Source organism: Gymnogyps californianus, chromosome 1 (assembly GCF_018139145.2).
Source record: "Gymnogyps californianus isolate 813 chromosome 1, ASM1813914v2, whole genome shotgun sequence".
Taxonomy (NCBI): domain Eukaryota; kingdom Metazoa; phylum Chordata; class Aves; order Accipitriformes; family Cathartidae; genus Gymnogyps; species Gymnogyps californianus.
In genome coordinates, this window is record NC_059471.1 from 49,212,430 (window position 1) to 49,238,595 (window position 26,166).

Genomic DNA, 26,166 nt, shown 5'->3' on the forward strand with positions numbered 1-26,166 from the left:
AAACTCGACTTGGTGAAAATTAATTGAATTTATTGACCTCTCTATGGGCTGCAGGTTTCTTCAGGGCATATCCGCCTGCTCCAGCATGGGCTGCAGTGTGGATATCTGCTCCACCATGGTCTCTCCACGGGCTGCAGTGTGGATAACTGCTCCAGTGCCTGGAGCATCTCCTCCCCGTCCTTCTCTGACATTGGTGTCAGCAGGGCTCACATTTTTTCTTGGTCCTCTCTCTCAACTGCTGTCCCCTTTCTTAAATGTGTTTTCCCCGAGGTGCCACCAGCTTGGCTGAGGGGCTCATCTGTGCCTTGCAGTGGGTCAGTTGAAGCCGGCTGGAACTGTCTGTGTCCGACACGGGGCAGCCCTGGCCCCCCCGCTTACTACCACCCATTCAGTGACTTTTTATGTCATTCGACAGTTATTATGGACTTAATTTCATCTTTAATATATGGCTTGTATTGGATAGTGAAATGATAGAGGTGCACAGCCCTTGGGAAGGAGGCGTTTCTAGGCTGGACAGCGCTGCAGGCTGGTTGCTACCCCTCTCATGGGAGTACAGTGTGTTCCCTTGGCACTGTTCTCCCCACAGAGCCTAAACATACATGGAAGGTCCTCTCCCTTTACATGTTCCATCACTGCAATATTAATTCTAATACTCTCTACTTGAATTAGCCAGACCATCAAGTAACATGTCATTTGTGCTGCTGTGTGTGCTGAAATGATGTCCTTATGCATAGTTACTGTTAATATCTAATTACTGACCAAGCAGCTTGACAAAAACCAGCTTAATATATAGAAAGATTTATCTCTGCATGTGAGAAAAAAATTTGGATTGTAACTCAAGCTAGTTTTGTATGCAGAAAACAATTTGGGACGATCTCTATGTGTAGAAACAATTAACAGAATAATTCTTTGTGCAGAGATCCTTGATTAAAATGATAATAAGTCATTTGCAAACTTGACTTTGGGGAATAAGGTATTCAATTATTAGTCACATCTTTGAAAGTCAGCCCTTTTACCGTGTCTTTGGCTATTCATATTGTGTTATTCCCAGTTAAATTACGGAGTAGTGTTATCTGCTTTGATGACAAATTTTGAAGTGCATTTGACATTCACTGCCACTGATACTAAAAGTCTTGCTATTCAAAAATTAGCACTTTTTATTTGTGTGTTCATTTAATGGGATTGTATTGTTTTCTCTATGAAGGCCGTACATTTCAGCACCATTTCTACAGAACTATTTTAGTTTTAATCCCTTCTAAGTTATAGAGAACATCTCCACATTTTATGCACCTCCACTTGTGATCAAATTTAATTCATCTCTAGAATAAACAGTAACACTTTCTACTAACTTTCTATGGAGATGTACCTATTAAATTTAAATATAGTCTTTAATGATGTAATATGTCAAATAAAGATGAGCAGACCTTATGATGACAAGGGACTTGGCTGGTTCCCCAAACTTAATTATCAGAAGTTTTTAAAAAGTCCTGCAAATTGGGATTCCTAACAAAAAAACCCGCCTGTAAAATATCCCTCCAAGACAATGGGAATAACTCTACAGAGAAATTTCAATTTTATTAATCAGCTTATCCTGCTTAAAGGAAAATTAAAATGAGATTAGTGGAGGAAAATTTCTTATAGCATTATATTTGCTATTAAAAAAAAAAAGAAGAGGGAGAAAAAAGGGAAAAAAAGAAGCAATTTACTTCATAACTGCCTTTGGTTAAAATCAAAATTAGAATAAAACACAGGCAAGGCCATCTAGATGAAGTGTTTTCTATGATTTTTTTGCTGTGGTAGAAACAATTCTTATATATGCCTTTAATACTGCTGTGTTTGCATTTCAGTAAACATGCAGCTTAAGCAAAATAACTGTGTCAGCAGTTGATTGCAGATCAATATTTCCACAGTACTGCTGAGTGCTGAATTAAGAAAGTTGTCTATTTCAGAGATAAATAATGCTGATGACTGAAGGAAAGCTGAATTTATCTAGGAGAAAGCCCGGTCTTGGAGATAGCTAAAATCTGTGTAGCTTGTGTCATGTAAAAATTGTGGTTTCCTTCTTCAATAGCTAAACAATAATACAAATGAAAGATTTACAGCATGCAGAATTTCTGTGTTGACATATTCAGTAAGTCCCTCTTAACTGCAGAGCACAATGGGCTAAAAGCTGTACTCTGCCAAATTTACACTAAATTTCAGACTATTAAAACAATACATACCCCCCAAAAACTTTAATTTTAAATTAAAAGTCAGTCTGCTTAGCAGATGGAACAAAAAGAGCAATAGATTTTTGCTTCAATTTATGTAGAAACCTTGGAAACAGCAACCAAAAATCCTTTGTCATAAGACAGAATATATGTTCAAAGTATTTCTGTGACTGTGTACAAAAATAGGGGTGGCTGTGAGAAATACTGGAAACATGGAATATTAGTGTGTTTCTAGAACAGATAGTTCATTTCTTCTTTGTATTTTTCATTATAACAACCAAGACAAATACCTGCCTGGTGCAAACCTAGAAGAGAATAAAGGTGTCTGCCTTTATCCTCAACAGGTTTATACAGTTGCTAGCAGAGGTAAATTATGGACCCAGTGTTCAAGTGGAAGGTGAAGTGATCGATGTAATCCTGACAAAATTCTGGAAGTCGTGAAAACACCTTATTTATTTATTTATTTATTTATTTATTTATTTTTTAATTAAAGGCAGAATCAACACTAAAAACTAAATGAGAATCCCTATAATAAACTGAATAACTCCCTGAGGAATAATTCTTAACACCACTCAGGGGACTTACTAAGTTGTCAGGGGGATGTACCTTCAAAGCAAACCTTCAATTTCTGATACAGTGCATTCTCTACATGATAATGCTGTCCTAGATGTATAACAATATTGAATCTGTTTTTAGACGGTAGTCACAGTCTTTTTCTTTCATTGATATTAGTGGCAAATTATGGGAGTGAAAATACTTCAGTGTACAGTGGTTAATGAGATATCGCTGGGGATCCTGCTCTATACATGGTAACTAGGGGCATGAGGCAAATAAACCATGGCTGAAAACACAGATAAAAAAGATATTTTCCAGCTGTAAATATATGGCACCAAATAAGTTTATATTAATGTATATTCGAAAGATTGTCTCCACGTATTTCATACTCACATGATCCCTAGGAAGCCTGTATTTATAATACAACCTCCAAAACAGGTCTTCCCCAATGACAGGCTGAGATTTTAAATGCTGCTACAGAAGCCAAAACTACACAGTTCATCACTGGTAGTTAGGAACTACTGTTGCATGTAGTTAGCCAAGTTCAACACTGGTGCCTGGAATAGTATCACATACTCATTAATTTTCACAAGTAATATGAATGTGGTTTTTACTGGTGCTATAGTTAAGTAGCAATGAAGTAAAAATAAGCTTTATAAAAAACAGTTGCCAAGGGCAAGAGGCAGTTAAAAGTATGGTAGATAAAGGCTGATGGTGTGGTAAACATACACAGAATTAGGAGTCATTATGAATGGAGCTTAGGTAGTGCTGGGGGAGGAAGGAGCTATTTTCCACATGACAATGCTCAGTGTAAGATAAACACTTGGATTTAACATCTGGAAACTTGTCCAAAACATTAGTATTGGTGGGCTGCGGGTGAACATCATAAAAGTCCCTTCTGTATGAGTTTTTGTGAATGGGTTCTACAGGTGCCAATAGAAGCAGATGGAAAAATAGCTACCAGAAAATAGTAGGCCAAAGAGTGGAAGAATAGATGCTGAGAGGTAGCATGTGAAAGTCTCTAATACCTGATGAGCTCTGGAGACTAGCAGTCCTGCTGAGTCCGCAAGAACAGGTGAACTCAGAACATCAATAGTTTGTTGCCTCTGTCCAAGGCCACCAGTAAACACCAGCATCAACAGTGGGTTTGTATAACTCAGACCACATCCAAGAAGGTGGTGGCTGCTATATGCAGACAGGTACTTCAGGATTATATAAACACCTGATGAAAGCAGGACCTTCTTGAAGGACTTTCTGAAAACCAACCTGGCAGCCACACTGTGACCCCCTGCTTCTGTGTAAAGAGCTAGGTCTGGCCTGCCAGCTGTTGCTCCAACCAAGTAACAATTAGTAATTGTGTGCGTGCATCTACATGTGCCTGAGTGTACTATGGGAAGGGATATGTGAATGTGTTGTACGAACAGTTATCTGCTCTTAATAACAACAGCTTAATTAATAAAAGGTGTTCTAATAAATATTGGTTGTAATCAGTGTCTCCCCTGATTTAATCCCCTTAACAGGGAAAAGGGAATTTACAACAGGAAACGAGTCCCTCATGCTTTTTGGAGAAAGAAAGGACAAGAGATTGGCTTGGAGATTTTAAGTGTGGGATTGTGATTAGCGCCTGTGAGAAAATGAGGGGGGAAGATGGAATGAAAGGGGAGGTAGTAAAATGGTTATGAAAGATAAAAATGATTTGAATTGTTGAACTGATTCAGTGGCCCAGGAAAAGTATTTTATCCTCTCATCCACCCAGTTCACAGACCATTGTCCGAAGTAGGGTGCTGCACACTGGACTTTTTCCTATGAGGTTGAAATCTCACAGGAATAATGAAGAGAGAACTGAATGAGACTGAACTGCTTGTCATGTGGCCTGCACATACAGTCATCAGAAAGCTGCTACTCCTATTTGTTTATTTATTTAAACCGAAAGCCATGTAATCCCAGTTGAATTTTTAAATTAAGCATACTGTGTTTCTGGGTTCCATTTTATGGAGGATATTACGTAAAAGACTATGACTTAAAATAGATTAAAATGTAGGCCTTAAAATGCATCATCCTGTCTGTTTGTATTTTGGAAAGAATACAGTCTTTGCATGCTTTTTTCGTGTATTTGGAAGGGGTAAAAAAATGATTTTTGCTTCCAAGTAGTTGTCCCCACAATGTCATACAATGATGGAATGGAATTTGTACCAATCTTTTAGAAACTAATTTCATAGACTAACCTGAGTAATGCCTGGGAAAGGCCCATCATCTTGACTAGAGCAGAAATAACGGCGCTCTCACAAAGCACAGACTGTCATGAAAATCGCTTGGAGACAGAGTATATAAAACAGATAAAAGCTCACAGAACATATTTTGAATTTTACTCTGTTTTAAAACAGTGATAGATGGGGGGTTCTTATGTACTTACTTAGCAATTTCACAGCAGACCTAAGATAAATACTGCTGTAGAAAAAGATCAGAATCTTATCTCACTGACCATTATTTGTCAGCAAAATTGTACTTTAACATAAGCTTTGCAAAACTGGGATTTATTCTGTTCCCTCTAAGAGTAATGGCAAAAAGTTAGCATGTAATTTTAATTGTCCTTGTAAGGAATTTATTATGTTCAGGCTTATGCACAAGTGTAGCTAATGATAATATCATTTGCTAAAATTGTCCATTTTTAAATCAATGAGCTTGAATAATCTTCATCCAAGATCCCTAATAGAACTAGCTGTGGAATTTTTGTCACTAATGTTAAAACTTCTAACAAATCTTGAAAAGTCACAGGGTTTAGAAAGATTCAAGAACTTCCTATACAATTCTGATATTTTTAAGAGCAAGAAAGCATACCACTTGGGACTACATTTTTTCTATCTTTGACAAAATATTAGGGTGGTTAAACCAGAGCGACAACAAGAAACCTCTTGTTAAAAATAAGTTGGTTAAATTGTTCTGTAGAAACTAGATCTAATTAAACTATTTTCATTTACTTCATTGTAGGAAAGGTAGATTTAAAAAGCCTTTGTTGATATAGTTTGGCCTTCTCCACTGCATTTGGTTTTGTTTCTTGCCATGGTCTTAAAAACAAAGAATATTTCAACTAATCTCAAATTGTAGTAGTTCATAGAATAGACTTTCACTAGAAATGACTTCCGAATTCTCAATCCGGTGTCATTCAAAGTTTTATTAAAGGTTGAAATGATACTACAGAATGTTGTTTCTGTACTTCAAGAAGTTAAAATGCCACAGGGTATGCAAACAAGGGAGATAAAAACCAGCATGAAGCCATTACAGTATGAAGTTACATCAGCTGAGCTTCAGAAGCTTGTTGGAGGGATAATTTGAGATTCAGTAAAATTGCAGTGCAAAAAGTTCTACAGATCTCTGACAATGTCATAACAAGTTTCAAAAGCTGTAACTGGAACACAGAAATTTAAATCAGAAATGAGATGCGACTTCCTAGCTCTAACTGTGAGAGGATTAAAGACAGAAGAGCTTTCCAGCTGAGATTGTGGGATCATCATGACCTGAAGACTAAAATAAGTCCTTATATCTTTCTGAAGTACATCCTGTAAATTATCTTCTGAGGAAACTGTAAGGTCTGTTTACAGAGAAGATACTTGAATTGAATGATTATGTGGTTTCTACTCACCTTAAGACGTACAAATCTATTAATGTTTATCTCATATCTTCAGGGTTTATTGAAGAAAAGGTTTTCTTGCTTTTTCTCTGAAACTGTGTTTTAGTATAACCTTTCATTACAGGAGGAAGTACAGTTCCTATTCCAAACAATGGGGTGTTACAAGCTTACTTCAGAGATGGAAATTCCATCAAGTATGTAAGAAATTCTTCAGTCTTAGTATGTAGAACAAAATTGTTTCTGTTCCTTTTGTAAAAGTACTTGCCAGACATGCTATAATATTTTTCTATGTTACCTATATGTTCATGTTAATGAATTGTTCTCAGACAATGTTGTTGTTATGCAAAATGTTTAGTTGGGTGTCTTATAGACATTTTCAGAGTTTGTTTGTTTGTTTGTTTTTTTTATTTACACAGACTATGTGTGTCAATACTATTGCTACAAAACTCAGTTTCTTGAAAATGTAGTATTTTCACAGCTAAGCCGACATTATACTCAAAATTGATTCAGGAATTTCTTTTAGAGAGGTTCTTATCTCATCGTCCTACAACCGCTGTATTATTGAACTAACACCAAGTCTTAGAAATGCTCTGCAATAAAAATATTTAAAAATATGATGTAGTACAATAAAAATTAAGGAGAAAAAGAAAAAGATTACTTACAGTCAGTGAAGTGACAAATGACAGTCTAAAAAAGGAAATGGTGGTGTAGTAAAGACTGATTATTGGATAAGCTCAGATGGAGACAGTGCACAGTATTCCCTACTGTTAAATATCCCTACTGATGGCAACAGATGCATACTCACTTCTTGCCTATGGATATGGACTGTGGCTTCCTTTGGAAAAGTTTTACAGGATAGGCAAAAAAGGAGTGATGGCATGTTTCAATAGATGCCCTGTTTTGAACAAATGGGAGACAATATCTGAATGGTGCATGTGGTAGCATACTTGTTCCACAACCAACATGCTGAGATATCAAGTGATATGTAATATTCCTATCAATTAATTCATCTATTTGCCTGACTCTACTTCAAACATGAAATATCTTATTAAAATACAATGGAATTATCAGGAAACCGTTGTGACTGTTTTCTTTTTCTTTCTTGATTCAATTGCTGAATTGAAATAAAACAATAAAACAAGATGGTTAGATTTTAATAGAAATGGTATTTTTCATGTTTGGAAGAGAATATAGGAAACATTTTCATTTTTGATTGAAGAAAATGTTTTGCTCTGGGAAAAAGTAAAAAAAAATCATATATTTTAAAGTTGTTAATATTTCATTTGTCTTTCCTAAAATGCTTTCATTTTTTTTTAAAATACATTTTTGAAACTATTGAAACATATTTTTATACTTTTAATATTCTTTAACCACGATATTTCATTTCTAAGTAAAACATTTCACCAATTTTAGGACCTCTACTTTTCCAACTCCAGCAGCCATAGCTTTTCCTTCTTCACCTTTTGCTTTCCTTTTTTTTCACTTATACCACTGTATTTTTTAAAATCTTTTTATTCACTGAAGATATGTCAACAAGTTGTAGTCAGTGTGAAACTTCACTGACTGACACTGATGTAGGAAAAAAAGGTTTTACATTATTCAGTCAATAATGATTTGATTTAGCCACAGATGTAAGGGTATAGGCTTCTTTTGTTGCACTGTTTCAGGCTTCAGTAACATTATTAAAATCCAATTCTGTAAAAAATAACTATCACATGCAAAAATGAAAAAATCACTTCTTTTTAGATGGTCAAGAAGGTGGCATAAAAAGTCCTTGAAATACTTATCCATTTCAGATTTTTTTTCTGTTTCTTCAATTAAATCAGTTTTGTTTAAGAGTACTTCATCTAGTATTGAAAAAAGAAATCTTTATTCAATATTTCTTTGCTGAATTAATTTCAGCTGTCTGATTCAGCAGAAAGAGAAGTGAAATCACTCTGAGGATATTTATTCATTTTTAAACTGTGAGCGAGAGAGAGAACATACCAATTGTTGTCTGTGAGTAAAGCTGCTGTTCTAACAACTTTTGAACCCTGTCTTTTGCTGTGTGAAGTGAAACACCAAATATGGTTGATTTTACAAACTTTTATTAATCTGCTTAAAGACTTTTAATTCATTGGACAAACATTGTTAGAAACTATTCAAACCAGAATAGCCTTCAGTAGTCGTAGTAGTAGTATCATTATACTACAACATAGTCTTTGTGGTTATTTTGTAATTCCATATACTTTCTTTAAGTAGCAGATTTACAATATGTATTTATGTAACTCATTTTCTCTCAGATTGCTGTCTAACATACATAGGATATCAGCTTCAAATGTGATTTTATTTTTCTTTTGTAATTGGTACAGGTGTTATATTGGAATTAGAAATTTTGGGAAATCATCTGTGAGTGTTTTGTGACATGGAACTTTTTGTTGTCCAGTGTTTCAAAGTGTATGGGTGTACTTAATCTCAGAAGCGTGGTTTCTTCAGCAAATGGTAGAATTCAGAAATCTTTTCCCCAGTCCACTTCAATAACTATCAATTAAAGGTTATATTTCAACATCTCTGCATGGTTCGTAATTAAACAAATGAGATTACAAAATATGTAAGAAAACACTGCTTATGCAGATCAGTTTTCACTGTAGTTGTAGGTAGAAACACTATGGAAAAAGTTTATAAATAACTGAGCATTTGTCAAAGTATTTTAATATTTCATTTGCATATGGTTTACTTCTTCAAGCTTTTTAATACAGCCATGTTCTTTTCAAATGTGCACCAAAATTATTAACCGGCTAGAAAATACCATTTCAAGCACTACAGTAGATTTTCTGAAGGAATATAGGAGATAGAAAGTTATAAAAGAAGATAACGTAAATGCCAGGTTTGATCCTCTTTTTTTTACTTTTTTTTCAGAATAGTCATAGGCTGCTAACTGTTAATTGGCTTTAGCTAGCTGCTCTGATTCTTTTTTTTTTCTTCTGAATTTACAAGGCAGATTTTACTCCTGCTGACAGACATCTGCTCTGGGAAGGTTGCCATAACACTATTTAAAATAACAGAGCCTAATTTATTGGTACAAATCAGGAGAAAATGCATCATAGTAATTGGAATAACTTTACATTATTAAAATTTACTCCATGGGAGAGAGACACCTCAAGGTATCTGCCAATTATTTGTCAGTAACAATGAAGAAACTGCTACTACAAAGGTCCTGGGAAGCTCTTTGGTGAGAAATCTGGCTAGAAAGAACATTTGCTTGCCAAAACATTTTGTTTGACTACTATCCTCAGGCTGAAGAGTAACTAAGTAGAATACTAAATCTCTTTGGCCAAATATGCTAGGCTTTTCCCATACAGCTGCCAATTCTGTTAGGAGTGAAAAACCTTGTGTTTTCTCCATAGCTTAGCACAATGGTTATGGTTTACACCCTTAAAAACATTCTGTCGTATACCATGTTCATAGCACAGTGATCTATTTAATTCCACTGAAGAAAAACATTGCAAAGGTGGGTGATTTTAGCATACAACTAGTCTGAGAAGCAGTTTAGAAATTTCTGAGGATTAAAGGTAGATTAAAATTAGGAAATAATTTAATTTTTAGTAGTAAAAGGAATGTGAAGAAATTACTAATGGATTAAAAGGTGGATGATTCACCTTGGAGTTTGGCTGTCTGTGTGGCTAACAATTTTGAAAGTTTAATTTTTACTTCATCGGGAAATATTTTTATTTCTCTTTGAGGATTTAAACCTTACATAATCAGTTGTCCTTTCTGTCTTTTTTTTTCCTCTCTCCACTTATTGCACCTCAGATTTCAAAATGTGATATGTATTTTTGTGCATATTAATTCTCTTTGTTGGTTGAGTAGAAGAGGAAGGAATGAAAGTTTAGAATTGTACTACATATACTCATTGGGAAAAAAACCAAAAAACCCAAACAAAAACCCCAAACAAGGAAACAAACAAACAAAACCCCTGTCAGAGTTGTTGAACAAAGACAATAATTGTGACTAGGGCTCATATCAGTAACAGAAGCTAAACGTACATGTCATCAATTAGAAGATAAGTAAATTAAATCCCCTGTGTTTCAAGGTTTACAGCATCTCTAAGTTTGTATTAAGAATGTTTAATTTTTTTAGTATAACACTATATATGCATATATATGTGTGTTAGATTTATTACTACTTTATCTGTTTATATACACTATTTGGCATTACTAATTTTGCTCTTGAATCTCACAGAATGAAATATAATCTTTTGTTTGAACTAGAAGCAAATTAAGTGATGTATGTCCAAATTCCTGATCTACCATACCATACTGTTGAAATCCCTGGCAAATTCTCCATATATGTAGTCATAAATAGCGTAGATTCTAAGTGAGATACTAATTATGTATCTAATTATTCACAAGTCAGATGTCTGAAAACAGGGACACAAGAAAAAAACATGCTGAGTGAAGAATAGCCTAGAGCTCAGGAAATGTAACTGCTTTAGAGAAACCTAGGTGCCCTCCTCGGAGCTTTATTTTCATCCACTTCTTCAGGCCGAGCACTTCATGTCAAGTTTTGAAAGATGAAGCAGGATTTATTTTAATCTTTAAAACACCACCAATGGAAGATTGCTTATGGAATTTAATATTTTATGTGTATATATATTCCGTGGGTTTTAGCAGACTACTAGATTCTTATTTCATTGGAAAATAATACAAACCTGGGGACCAGGGGGGCGACAATACCCACCAAATTATTCCATACTAGAAAAAACTTTGAGAACTAACATGTCATTCTTTGCTTTACAATGGGGAATATCAGCACTGAATATTATTTATGGAAAGTGAAGTGGAAAATTTGTAATCATCCTCATCCGGTAAAATAATTTCAGGATATGAGTTGAGACAGTTTTCTGAGAAAATTGCACTCTTGAAGTCCTGAAGTATTAATGTAAATGATCATCAGCTGTTAGTATTCTGGCAAACTTAACTGTTTCCCAGTGCCTATTGTTCCACATAGTAAAAAAAAAAACAAAACAGCAGCAATAACAAAAAAATCTCTGGCTTGTTTTCATGAGTTACTTGCTAGTGTATTTCTTATCTTAAATTATGGCTCTTGAGAAATACTTCTTATTTGAGATGTTGCTTCTGAAACATGAAAATGGCTTAGTAATTATTCTGGAATCATTCCCCAATTTGACAATTTTTTCTGAACACTTAAATATATGGTGATCAGAAGTATTAGGCAAATATTTCAAATGCAGACACTGTGGCAATAAGCCTAAAAATATACATTCAGAAAATTAATTATATCCTCTGGTCTTTCTTTGTTTAATAAGCATATTTTAATTCAGCAGTTTTAATTTCAATAACATGCTGATTTAAAGAAAAGAAAAAAAAATTCTCCCTGTTCCCCAGGTATATATCTATTTACCTAAACCTCTTTTCTTTAAAGATTATGGTCAATCAACTAAAAATCAGAGTAAATTTGAGTGGCTTAAAAATATCTAGTGATGTGACTAAAGCAGATAACCAAAAATTTCATCATTAAAGTTTTTAAAGAATAGAAAATAGAAGGGGGGGAAAAAAAAGAAACATATTTCTGGCAACTTTGTGCCCAATCTTTAATATTAAACTTCTTCTGATAATTTTTCTACTAAAAAAGCATATACTTTTTAAAATTGAAATTGGTAACTATGCTTTCCCATCCATACCAATATGGCTGTATGATTTGGTAGAAAAATCAGTATATACCTCTAATAAAAAAATCATAGTGACATCCAGAAAACTCAGATGTATTCTTTAAAATTGTCTAGTATCTGAGTATACATATATTTATTTTATTATACATTTTACAGTTAATTTTTGCCAAATAAGTGTCTCAGCTAACAAATCCCAGTCAATTTCAGTATGGTTCATTACTGGGAATACATAATCCTCCTTAGGTTTTATACATAGATTTGGTCATTTGACAGTAATTACAAAACTACTTTCTTGCATATGAATTGTAGCCTAATTAAACTAGCCTGCAGGCAGCCACAGCAATGATGCTGGTTAAGCAGCATTTTCTACATTCCCAAATGCTACTATGTTCTTTTTGCTTTTGCTGAGTTCATGCATTTTCTGCCAAGTTAAGCTACTGAGGCAATGCTGTAGGGGAAATTTTCATTGAAAATACATTCTTTTTTGAGATCTCTTATAAAAATTAACAAAAGATCTGGCTGACCAAATGTAGTAAAATGTCAGTTGATTGGTTTTATTGGTTACAGACCTTATTGATTACAGAACAAATGTAAATTTGCAATTAAAAGTGAATGGATCAGTGAATATATTTTGGAGATTTTTAATACTTTGCTTTGCGTTTCTGATCCTGTGAACGATTAAGCATAAAATCCCCTCAGTACACTCAGCTGTTGTTCTCTCTGGAGGTCTTGGTTTGAAGACAGGTTACTTGTCATTGAACAGATGTTATAAAGTCAGTAACTAAACGTTAATAAAATACTAGTAAATTACAGCATTCTTTAGCACACTTTTTAAATTTATATTAATGAAATATAAGTTTAAATGACATCCTCAATATCTTCTTGGTAGGCATAATTATTATGTTACATACCTGTGATGCTTTCTTTGCTTTTTTTAAGGGCTTTTTTACAGAAGCGCAATTGGCAGGTAGCTTGTGGTTGTACCTTCGGAAAGCTGGGCTGTATTGTCAAGACTTTAGCCAGAAGGCTGAGGGCAGTGATTCTTCCTCTGTATCCAGCATATGTTCACATCTTCTAAATGTGTTGAACATGCCCACATCTAGATGGATCTGATCGTTAGTACCTCTTCTGAAGTGGTTGCTCCCCTTTGTCTGTTTATAACCACATTGTACTGTTTACAATAATCTTCATGCTGATTAACGGTGTGTTGTTAATTCAGAAAGATAAGTGCACGTGTGAAGAACAGTTTATCTTCTGAAGTTTCTGCACATGCAGGTTCTCTTATTTGTGGAGCCACATGCTCCATGTGTCTTCACTCATGACAACAGAGCATGAGACACGTGTATAAATAGAATTTTTTTTTTCTTTCATCTGCCTATGTACCTGTATTTATGCTATGGAAAAAAAGATGAAGAAATTGTAATTTATTTTTAACCCCAATCTTTATACTTATTTTATTTAGGCATATTGAAAATAAATATAAAGGTTCTTTCAGCTGAAAACTATGCCTTTCTGCTTTGTTGCTGTCTTTCCCTGTTGTTGGCTTCTCTCTTGGATCCTATTAAGGCCATGTTTTCAGATGACATTAACATATTTGGACCAATGTGGTCCATCAATAGTGGATCAGTATCAGCTGACTTTACAAGCCGCTCAAAAAATATAGTTACATTTTGTCTCTCTGATACAAAAGGACAGTAAACAATGTAGGTGTCAGAATGGCACTTCTTGAACACAGTTTCCGTTCTTCTTGGTATAGATTCTTCAGCAATAATCATCCATCTTCAATGAGTGCTGGAAATTATTTTTGAAGCCTGTCTTATGTGCTGTGCTGAGTGGAGCACAGGAGACATATTTCAGTTCTGCCAACATTTGGTCCTTCAGAAATAATTTCCAGTTTCCATACTGGAAACATGACAGATAAGTCTTACTCTTCAGAAGAACTTAGTTTTTTTTCCCTTATATTCCTTTTTTGGTTTGTTTGTTTGTTTGGGTTTTTTTGGGGGGTGATGGGGTGGGGGCTGCCCGTACTCTTTCTTCTTTGGCCATTTAGGATGTTCCCCTGCTTGCCTGATTTTACTCCCTAGTTTAATGCTGCATCTTGAATGTAGTTGGCCAAGGTCTCCTCTGACTCACTGCCTTTTTCCCCCCATATAAACAACAACTTGTTTTTAGCACAGAGGAAGGTCTTTCAGATTTAGAAAGTATTAACCCCTCCCCCAACCAGTTATTTGCACCTATGTTCAGCACAGTAATAAGAAAAGACATCTACCTAGAAAGAGACTTCACTTTTTCCTCGTATTTCTTTCTTTGCTGCTCTTTTTTTCTGATTCTGATCAGCCTCATGCAAATACTAGATATCTATTCAGAATTTTTCCTTCTTCGATTTTTCATGACTAATATGGAGTTCTGACACACTTTCTAAAATAGCTGAAGCATAAGAAAATTCTAATAATGCTCCCTTTGACTCTCAGCTTCAGTATCTGGGGATATTTTTTTAAAGTACAACTGCAATTGAAAATGAAAATTTTACTGAAAATTTAAAATTTCAATTTACATTATCCAAAATGAGCTTCAAATTTTATGCTAGCTAAAATGACTGCTATGTTAGGATACAATCCCACAGAATCAGAAAAGTAACCTTTACTACAATTTCTAAGGAAAATTTTATTTTTCAAATTCAGATAATGGGCATAACTGTGCAGCCAAGATAACGTTTAATTTGGAGCCAGCAAGGCCAGGAAGAACAGGAAAGGTGACTCACCAAAATAATGTGTCAAAGGGATACTTCCTGATTCAGCTATTCACAGAATCACAGAATGGTTGAGGTTGGAAGGGACCTCTGGAGGTCATCTGGTCCGACATCCTTGCTCAAGCAGAGCCACCTAGAACAAATTGCTCAGAACCATGTCCAGATGGCTTTTCAGCATCTCCAAGGATGGAGATTCCACATCCTCTCTGGGCAACCTCTGCCAGTGCTCAGTCACCCTCACAGTAAGAAAGTGCTTCCTGATGTTCTGGCAGAACCCGCTTTGTTTCAGGTTGTGCTTATTGCTTCTGGTCCTGTCACTGGGAACAACTGAAAAGAGCCTGGCTCCATCTTCTTTGCATCCTCTCTTTAAGTATTTATATACATTGATGAGATCCGCCCAAGCCTTCTTGTCTCTGGGCTGAACAGTCCCAGCTTTGTCAGCCTTTCCTCATAGGAGAGATGTTCCCATCACTTAGCCATCTTAATGGTCTTTCGTGGACTTCTCTCCAGTATATCCATGTCTCTCTTGTACTGAGGAGCCCAGACCTGGACACAGCACTCCAGATATGGCCTCGCCCGTGCTGAAGAGAGGGGCAAGATCAATTCTCTTGACCTGCTGGCATCACTCCTCCTAGCGCAGCACAGGATACCATTAGTCGTCTTTGCTGCAAGGCTGACATTGCTGAGCCAGTTAGCCATCACTGGCTCATGCTCTACTTTGTGTCCGCTGGGAGTTTCAGGTGCTTTTCTGCAAAGCTGCTTTCCAGCTGGGTGGCCTCCAGCACATAATGGTACATGGTGGTGTTCCTCTCCAGGTGCAGGACTTTACACTTCTCCTTGTTGAACTTTACGAGATTCCTGTCAGCCCATTGCTCCAGCACAGCCCTCTGGTCTATCAGCCACTCCTCCCAGTTTTGTTTCATCAGCAGACTTGCTGAGGGTATGCCCTGCCCCATTGTCCAGATCACTAATGAAGGTGCTAAACAGGATTGGACCCAGGATTGACCCCTGGGGTACACTGCTAATTATTGGTCTCCAATCAGAACATGTGCCATTCAACTGCTCTTCAACTGCTGTTGATACTTCCAATGCAATGGGACATCCCACTGCAGCTTTTGCTCTAGAGTTAAATGCAGTCAAGGCACTTTCAAGTCCTGAGGTTTCAGTTCAATTTTTATGAACTTCAAAACATGAGATAGCACAAATGAACCCATATTATATGCTTTATTTCACTTACAGACCCAAAGTTGCCAATGACAAAATCTTATGAAAGATCATATTTATAATTCTGCAAATTCAAAATGCTAAGTGTTTGGTTTTTTTTTTCCTGCCAGCATAGATATATATTTTTAACATCCTACTCCTTTTTGCTCCTAGATCAATTTATACGAAGTAACGTAAAGTCTTCAGAAAATGGTTCACCTCTTTCCTCATTTTTTGGGTCCTCAAAATATATTTGTAGCCTGATTATTTGTCAGAGGAACATACTGAAGGAACCAGAATTTATGTTTTTTCTCTTCCACTTCTGTAAATATTTTCTGACATGGTAGGAAATATAATTACTGTATATGCTAAACTCTAAATTGCAAAAAAGTAATTAAAAGCATAAGGACAAAATTTAGAGGACATGACTGTCAGTAATTTCTAAATAAAACACAGTTTGTTAAAGGAATACCTGATAACTATAATCAACAATGAGGAAATTTGGCATGATCTTTCTCAAAAGAAAGGAGATACTCATACTTACATACAAACATAGACACAATCACAAAGATTTTTCTATCAATAATAAATAAACATAATCCAGAAGTAAATACTTTTCCCTATATGGGCATTTTTATTTTAATAAGGTTTATTAGGGACAGCTTTTAGCCTGTGTTCATATGAGGTTTTTGTAATAGTTAAAACTATACTGGTTATTGTATGGTAATTATCATCATATAAGGGTCAAAACCCTTCATATGAGATGGGAAACAGCAAAATATACATACATCCTTGTTATGCTTTTTGATTTTGAAATGCCTAATGCAAAGCTATATAACAAAGATTTTTAGTCTCATAGTTTTTTTCATGTTATTTATTTACCTTGCCCCCTTTCCATACCCTCCTAAAAACTGTACTGAGAATTAATCCTGATAATCTAAGCTATTTGAAAAAGTACAAAGTGCATTTCTTGGGATGCAGAGCTATATAGAAGGGCAGGCTATTGAACATCATTCCTTCAAGTTTGGTTTGTTTCTCAGATCTCATTAGGAGCTCAAGTGCAAACTGAGTTTGAGAAGATAATTTTCAACTATACTTGTCCAGATTTTTCTAACTGTAACATGTAATGACAATCTAGTCCATTTTCCTGTTCAAGAGAAATGCATTCATAAAAATCTGTAACTCAGCCTACCTTTCTTTTGGAATATAAATGCCAACAAGGTGAAGAGAGGAATAAAAGTGAGATAATGAAAATCCAGTCTAAAATCTAAACCTTCCTCAGTTTGTAGTGATGACAATATATGTTAAACATAGTTACTTTTAATCTGACTTCTAAGCATTTGTCTAGGATTCCTAATTGGGGTATGATCATTCTGTATAGAGCAGGGATAAAAGACAGACATGATCAAAAGGCAGTTCAGATCACAAGTGGACTGATTCCTATAAAAATTGTTACCCTCTTCACCTTGCCTAAATAACAGAAGATGACAACACTTCTATCTGAAGTAATTTTTTGAGGCTTTAATAACCTCTGGCCTCATTCTGTAAAAGCTTTTTGAACGGGATTATTCCATGTCATAACTTTCAGTCTGACAAAGAGTAAATGCTGAGAACAAGCTTCTTTTATGAAGCTTGAGGTGAATGCATTTGAATGTGCATTCTAATACACGTTTAAGAAGCACACTGTAATAGCAAATTGTAATTATGAAATTTTAATAAACATTTTGATGAGTCTTACTGCAGAACATCCTATTTATCTTAGTGACAATTACTCATGTCCATAATTATTTTATATCTGTTCATTTCAAATGATGGAAAACTTTGTGTATTATAAGGTTACTAAACTAAAAAAACCATAAAATTACAAAGGAAGAAAGCAATATTTCCTCATTTCAAGTGCTCTGTGTGTATAATTTGGTATCTGTGTACTTGTGATGCAAGGATGTACAGTTATCAGTAGAATATTCAAATTCTTTTGCAGGAAAAAGTAGAGACTTTTTGTTTGTTTGTTTGAGTTTTGATGCTTTATAGTGGGGACCAAAGCTTGAAATATAAAATCTGTCTTAAGTTCAGATTTAAGGATGTGGAAAATATATATGTAATAGTAATTCTGCCTCTCTAAGACTTATAAGCTTACTGTAGGTATGATCTTGCAGACATTACTTGTTCAAATGAACATCAAAATCAGTTAAGTCTTGCCTGAGCAAGAACTAAGTAATCAGTTTTATAAATTATTGGTTTTTTAATAGAAAGTGAATCAATTCAAACAATAGAAAGATGAGGGCTGAAAGGTACTGTATAATATGACTCTATTGGAGTCATGGACTCTCATGGACTGTTTTCTTTAAATGTACTAGACATTTCAGATGACTCTATTTTATGTTGCTTTGTTGGTAATGTTACATGCTTTACAAGTCTTGTCAGTGTGCATTTTCCAGGTGTAGCTGTATAATTTGTTCATTTAATTTGGGTGTGCTTTATTGGCTGAGCTGTATCGCCCAAATCAACGTTTCTGTTGCTTTCTTCGATAGTCAGGGCTTTACATACTGTGTTAATTCAGTTGCTCATATAGACAGCTTAACTGCATATCTTATAGAAACAGCTGCTTCCTTTGATCTGGTTCAATACTATGGTATTCAGGTTTTTAGATATGCTACCTGCCAATCATGCTGCATGATTTGGCTAATAGCTGTTTACTTTAATAAATGAATTCATTACTGTTTGAAATCATTGTAGCTGTTGCCCAGTGTGTATAGCAGTCCATTGGACAAGCATCTCCATGCAAACTTCAGTGATTTCCCTGGGATTTTAGTTAAGGTGAAAACTATAAAAATGGGTTTCTCTAACTGAAAGAGTAACATTTGTATTGCCTCACAGATTTCTTCAATTGCTTTTCCTCATGTGTGCCCTTTTTTGTTTATTTTTTTGAGAGTTTTTTGACCTAACTTTCCCCTTTTCTATTCACCACATGAAAGTAGGTGATGCAAATCTAGTAATACAAATTTTGTTGCACTTCTAACGTGTTCTGCATTAGCCAACAAAATCTGGTGAAACTTCATTTGGATTAATTTTTTTTCACTTTCAAAATTCCCTCTGATTGTGTCAGTTATGTTCACTACTGTTCTTCTTGTCTGAACTATATAGCCATAATATTGGCATTAAATGCTTGGTAAACAACTGCAAAGTTCTGCTTGATTGGTAAGTGAAATTATCTTATAAATAGAGTATTAAAAGTATTTCAGTAGATTTTCTAGTGAAATACTCTCTACAAATATGATAATCATCAACAACAGCAAAACATCAAAACTTCAAAATCACAAACCTTTGAGAACATATTTTTAAAAAAACCCCAATGTGTACATTGCATGTTTTGCATAATCCTTGATTTATAAAAGTATTTTTATAAAAAATGTTTTCAGTCATTTTATTGGTAATGATCCGTCATCCAATAACCCTACTTTTAATGTGTAGATTGTTAAAGAAAAAAACCTGTCTTCCATATAAGTATATTTTATCTTTATTTAAATCACAAAGCATTTAAAAGTAAACATGCATAACTGGCAAAATTTCCAGTAAAAACGTGCGTTCTCATCTACACATTAGGAGAGATATAGCCCTGATTTATACCATACAAGATGTCTCTTATTCTCATTCCTGTGCATTGCAACTTCAGTTAAAGCATCCATTAGAAAAGAGGTTTGCGTAGGATCGGTACAGACTTATTGCTTAATATACCTGAAAAGTTCTTGCTTTGTGATTTCCATGTGCTTGAGTACATTTTAATTATTTTCTAGAAGTACTGTTTTTTTGTACATGTATCTTTCTGATAAAGAAAAGTAGAGTGATAAGCTGAGGATGATTCAGTTCTTCACAGCAAAGGAAGTTATTGAAGATGTCTCTAGATTTCTGCATTTAAACTCAACTACGTCCTGAGAACAGAGATGTAGTGTGATTCTGCCTAGCCAATCCTAAATGTCAAAGAATTCAAAAAATGAGAGTTTTCAAGACAAAGAAAAGAGAACAGGCATGTGGCAGATGCTTTTTAACTGCTGACCAGGAGAGAATGATGTGCTGATTATAAAGCGTAGAAGCATGAATATAACCATATTAAGATTTCTGTTCCAAGAAACTTTATGATTTCAGTATTATTGATTATAGAATAGAATAGAATATTTCAGTTGGAAGGGACCTACAGTGATCGTCTAGTCCAACTGCCTGACCAATTCACAGCTGACCAAAAGTTAAAGCGCATTATTAAGGGCACTGTCCAAATGCTTCTTAAACACTGACAGGCATGGGGCATCAGCCACCTCTCTAGGAAGCCTGTTCCAGTGTTTGACCACCCTCTCAGTAAAGAAATGCTTCCTAATGTCCAGTCTGAACCTCCCCTGGAGCAGCTTTGAACCATTCCCATGCGTCCTATGACTGGGTACAAGGGAGAAGAGCTCAGCACCTCCCTCTCCACTTCCCCTCCTCAGGAAGCTGTAGAGAGCAATGAGGTCGCCCCTCAGCCTCCTTTCCTCCAAACTAGTCAAACCCAAAGTCCTTAGCTGCTCCTCATAGGACATGACTTCCAGCCTTTTCATCAGCTTTGTTGCCCTCCTCTGGACACATTCAAGGACCTTCACATCCTTCTTAAATTGTGGGGCCCAGAACTGCACACAGTACTCGAGGCCGCACCAACACAAAATACAGCGGGATAATCACCTCTTTTGACCAGCTGGTTATACTGCGTTTGATGCACCCCAGGATGTGGTTTGCCCTCTTGGCTGCCAGGGCACACTGCTGACTGATATTGAGCCTGCTGTTGACCAGCACCCCCAAATCCCTTTCTGCAGGGCTGCTCTCCAGCCACTCCTCTCCCAATTTATACTTGTGCCCAGCATTACTCCATCCCAGGTTCAGGATCTGACATTTGGACTTGTTAAATTTCATCCCATTAATCATAGCCCAATGCTCCAATCTATCAAGATCCCTCTGCAAGGCCTCTCGTCCCTCAAGAGAGTCAACAGCACCTCCCAGTTTGGTATAGTTAAACTTTATAATGGTGCATTCAACTGCTGCATCCAGACCATATTGATAAAAATATTGAACAGAACTGGCCCTAGAATTGAACCCTGAGGAACAGTAATGCAACACTGTACACATATACTATTAATAAATGCAAACATACTACAATTACATAGTTGTAAGGTAACAAATACACAAAATTTAAGAAAAATATGATAGTGGAAGAATGAGAAGAAAAACAGAATGCAGAGAGATTAAGATATTAGTACTAGAAATGGTGTAGTAGAGTATTCAACAAAAAAGTTTAACTGACTAACTAGTTCTTTTTAATGGGAAAATACAAGTGTTTGTAATAAATCCCAGGAAAAGGATGCTAAATATCTCATTGGAATATGAAAACTACCATACTGTTTACAGTATAATGTCTGTATAATATCTGCAGGTTTCATTCCTTTTAAATTTATAATCTCCAGAAAACTTTCCACTGGATGTGTGAACCCCTTAGTATAAAATATAATCTTATTTAACCCTTAGATGATAATGAATACCTATTCCTACATACCTCATACATCACGTAATCCAACTGCTCCAGAAATTTGCTTTAAGAAACAAAATGTAGAAAACAGTAAGAATTAGAATTATTAAATTATTTCTAGTAATTATGCACCTTCTTTAGGAATGTATTGCATCTAAGTATCCTAGTTTTTAACTTTTATATCTAGTTTTTAACTTTTATATCTAAAGTAACATGGTGTCCTTTATTCTTGATTTCCTTAAGACTTTTTACTAATATCTTCTGTTTACTAATACTCTATTTCCCAAATAAAATTGCCAATGTAAACTCATTTTGAGGAAAAGTGCATTACATTTTAATTTCAGGTTCTAGTCATAGCACACAGCACGAGGAACAGTCACTGTTAGACAATGCTTAAGGGCTGAAATGTGTTTTCTTTTACACAATTATCTCCATGAAAATTATTGCTATAATCCAAAACTTTAATTGTTTTTCTTTTTCTAATCCATATGGAACTGATTAGAAATTAGAAGTAGTACTTAAATATTTCCTAATAAAAGTGTATATATACAAACTAATCAGTACTTAAGATATATAATTAAGTAAATGGCTGCAAACATAGATTACTGAAGACCAAAGCAACAGTTTGATTAATTTATTTTATCTGTGCATATAACAATATCGATATACAATGTTTTTCTCTTTTATCTGCAAATATTTTTTGTAACTCAGCAGTATAATGTGATGAATGTACCAGGGGAGTTTTGAACTGAATGAGAAATTTGCTTGGCATTGAGAACAGCAAATTATGCATCTTTATATAAACCAAGTATAAATGTATTGCTCTCTTCATTTATACTAGCACATACAACAACAACAAAAATATTTAAAAAGAGAGCAATTAGCAAAAGATTAGCAAAATTAAATTTATTATTCTTAAAAACACTGATATAAAAGTAACAGATATATTTTTTCCTACACAAAAGATAAAAGAATATAGCACATATAAGAAAACAAAGCAGGATAGAGGTAACATATTAGCAAATGGGCAGAAAGAATGTTTGTACCCTTTTACTTGCCATCTGTGCTCTTTATTCAGTTCCAGGAATGTTCTTTTTATTTCCTAAGGGCACAGACATCACCCTAAAATGGTGAATTAAGCTATGGCTCCATTGTCAGAAATGTAGTGCTCCTACATTCCTCTAAAAGAAACAACAGGTATGCAGGTGATGTGTGAGTACGTGTGTGTGTGTGTGCGTGCCTGTGTCTGTGTGTGCATGCATGCACATATACTAAGATAGTATATAATTCCTTTTTTTGTTTTTTAACCTTGGCAAGCATACAGAATAAAAAAATCCAGATGAAACAGTGAAAAATTATTAAAATTACAAGCTACAGAAAGCAGGGCCTTTTGAACATAAACTTAAGGAAATCAAAGGGCAAGGGAAAAATAAAATGCTCATACTCTTTATATATTCATAACATAATGCTTCATAACCCTTTCAACAATGAAAGAGTTTCTTCACTATTGCAGAAAAATTAGGAGTGAGAAAGAGCAAAATATAAAATTATACTGGGATGATGTACTGGTTTTGGCTGGGATAGGATGTCGTGGTTTGACCCTAGCCAGCAGCTAAGCACCACGCAGCTGCTCACCCCTCCCCCCTCCCAGTGGGATGGGGAGGAGGATCGGGGAAAAAAAGTAAAACTTGTGGGTTGAGATAAGAACAGTTTAATAACGAAAGTAAAATAAAATATATTATAAATTAGTTATAAAATAACTAATAATAATAATAATAATAGTAATGAAAGGGAATATAACAAAAAAAAAAGAAATAAAACCCAAGAAAAGACAAGTGATGCACAATGCAATTGCTCACCACCCACTGACTGATGCCAGAGCAGCAATCCTCCCCTCCTGGCCAACTGCCCCAGTTTATACACTGAGCATGATGTTCTATGGTATGGAATACCCCTTTGGCTAGTTTGGGTCACCTGGCTACGCTCCCTCCCAGCTTCTTGTGCATCTGCTTGCTGGCAGAGCATGGGAAACTGAGAAATCCTTAACTTGGGATAAGTGCTACACAGCAACAACTGAAACATCAGTGTGTTATCAACATTATTCTCACACTAAATCCAAAACACAGCACTGTACCAGCTGCTAAGAAGAAAATTAACTTTATCCCAGCTGAAACCAGGACATAGGGTTAGTTTCTGTCATAGTAGCTTGTATGGTGCTATATTTTGGATTTGTGACCGAAACCAGTGCTAACACAGGGATGTTTTAGCTGTTGCTGAGCAGTGCTCACACAGAGTCAAGGCCTTTTCTGCTTCTCACACCACCCCACCAGCGAGTAGGCTGCGGGTGCACAAGGAGTTGGGGGGGACACAGCTGGGACAGCTGACCCCAACTGACCAAAGGGATATCCCATACCATATGACATCATGCTCAGCGATAAAAGCTGGGGGAAGAAGAAGGGAGTGGGACACGCGTTTGGAGTGATGACATTTGTCTTCCCAAGTAACCGTTATGCGTGATGGAGCCCTGCTTTCCTGGAGATGGCTGAACACCTGCCTGCCAATGGGAAGCAGTGAATGAATTCCTTATTTTGCTTTGCTTGTGCGTGGGGCTTTTGCTTTACGTGTTAAACTGTCTTTATCTCAACCCATGAGTTTTCTCACTTTTACCCTTCTGATTCTTTCCCCCATCCCACCAGGGGGTGTGTGCAAGTGGCTGTGTGGTGCTTAGCTGGGGTTAACCCAAAATTGATGGTCAGATTCCTTAATGGGTTTTTAAAATTCCTTTGACACTAAAAAAATTTATCTGAGATCAGGTGACTGAAACAGGAAGGAGTTGATGGCAGGAGTATGAACGGATCATAGATAACTCACTAGGTACCTCCTCAGAATTCATTTCTACAGCCTTCCTTATCCAACACCTGTTAGTTATTACCAGTGGAACAAGGTTCTTTCTCCTTACATAACAGTAAAAACATGAAAAGGAGTAAAAAAATGAGTGCCAAAAATATCTGCCATTTTTAAGTATGTCACCACAGCAACAACCCTTTATGCCATTGATTTTCAACTTTCTCTGTTTCAGCTGTTCCATTTAATGTGAATATTCAGCACAAGTACAAAGACACATCACTTCCATATGAAACTACATGACCCAGCTATATATAAATAGTCGTCTTATTGAGAAGAGTTATCAGCACACCATGTCAGACTGGTCAGACAACAACCCTAATTCTTCAAGGTGCTCTTCATGATCCAGTTCAAACAGAAATCTGTTTATGAGTGGCTGTGTGAAGAGAGAGTATTATTTTAACATTAAAAAGCCTGCAAAGCTGAAGAAAAGAGAAAAGGAGGGAAGGAGGGAAGGAAGGGAGGGAGGAAGGGAGAAAGGGAGGAAGGGAGGAAGAGAGGAAGGGAGGAAGGGACAGGGAAAGGGAAGGGGAAAGAAAGAAAATAAAATTAGAATTTTGCTTTTATTCAAGACACAGTAATGTATGCAAACTCTTAGAGTTCAAATCTTCTGTGGAGGAGTGCATCAATTGACCACACCTTTCCACACATCTGACCACATCTGACCACACATCTTTCCACTGACCTAGCACTGAGGAAAAAAGAAAAAAAGAAACAAGAAGAGAGAAGCTGCCTAAGTATTACATTGAGGGTGAAGTATATGCATCAAGAATGTACAGCTGATGCCTGAAGTTTAAAGAGAACGTCATGTAATTCAAAAATGAAGAATGACAAAAACGCATGAGTGGTTGGGAGAAATTCTGCTGACACCTGACAAAAGAATGATCTAAATGGACTTAATGGGTAGACATAAAACCTGTTAAAATTGTATTTTATGGAAATTATATTGTAACATGGAGGAAACAAAATAATTACAGTATTATGTGAAAGACTGGGAAACATAGTCTTCTCTATACCATCCTCTGTTGTACAGTTAGGTGTATTCACTGTGTGCTTTACATTCTTCAGTTACATTAAATCCTAGAGTAGATGGTACTTAACCTTCCCAACACTAAGAACAAAGATTTCTCTGAATAAATTTAAATATTTTGGTTGACAAAAGAGGAAGTCTGAAGTTAAAACCCTGTCAGTTTAGGATTCAGTTATGGTTTCACAAAGATCTTTCTCATTCAGTATTTGAATTCTGTAAATCAGATGTTGAGCATTAGTAACCATCCAGATAAAAGTTCTGACATCCTCTTATTTTCCCTTCCATGTTCCGATATATTTTCATGTGATACTGGGTAAAGCTGATAAAAATCTTCATGTAATAAAGCATATGTGTATCTTTTCCAAACCTAAGAAGCACCTGAAAAATGCTGCATGCCTTCAGTTCACAATGACTGTGTTACAAAACATAAGTGTTACTATTGCCTCTTATATTTTGTCCCAGGCAAGGTTATGGTTCCATGTATCTCTGATCATCACAACCAATGACTGCAATTTCAGAAAATTTTATGTCATTAATATTTGGGAATATTAACACTGATAGAAATAAATACTGTAGATACATTACAGGGTTGATATACTAGTATATTGCAAATGGTGTATGGAAGAAAACTTCATTACATCCCTAATTACAAGGGATATAGAAGTACTTCT

The 26,166-nt window shown here is 35.6% G+C and overlaps 1 long non-coding RNA gene across 1 annotated transcript in view; it reads left to right on the forward strand.

The window, feature by feature from the left end:
* Positions 1–24,904, forward strand: part of LOC127029474 (uncharacterized) — a 46,198-nt gene extending 21,294 nt beyond the window's left edge. The window contains exon 3 of the long non-coding RNA XR_007768202.1: positions 24,641–24,904. This is a non-coding gene — a long non-coding RNA (uncharacterized LOC127029474). The remainder of the gene's footprint in view (positions 1–24,640) is intronic.
* The last annotated feature ends 1,262 nt before the right edge of the window (positions 24,905–26,166 follow it).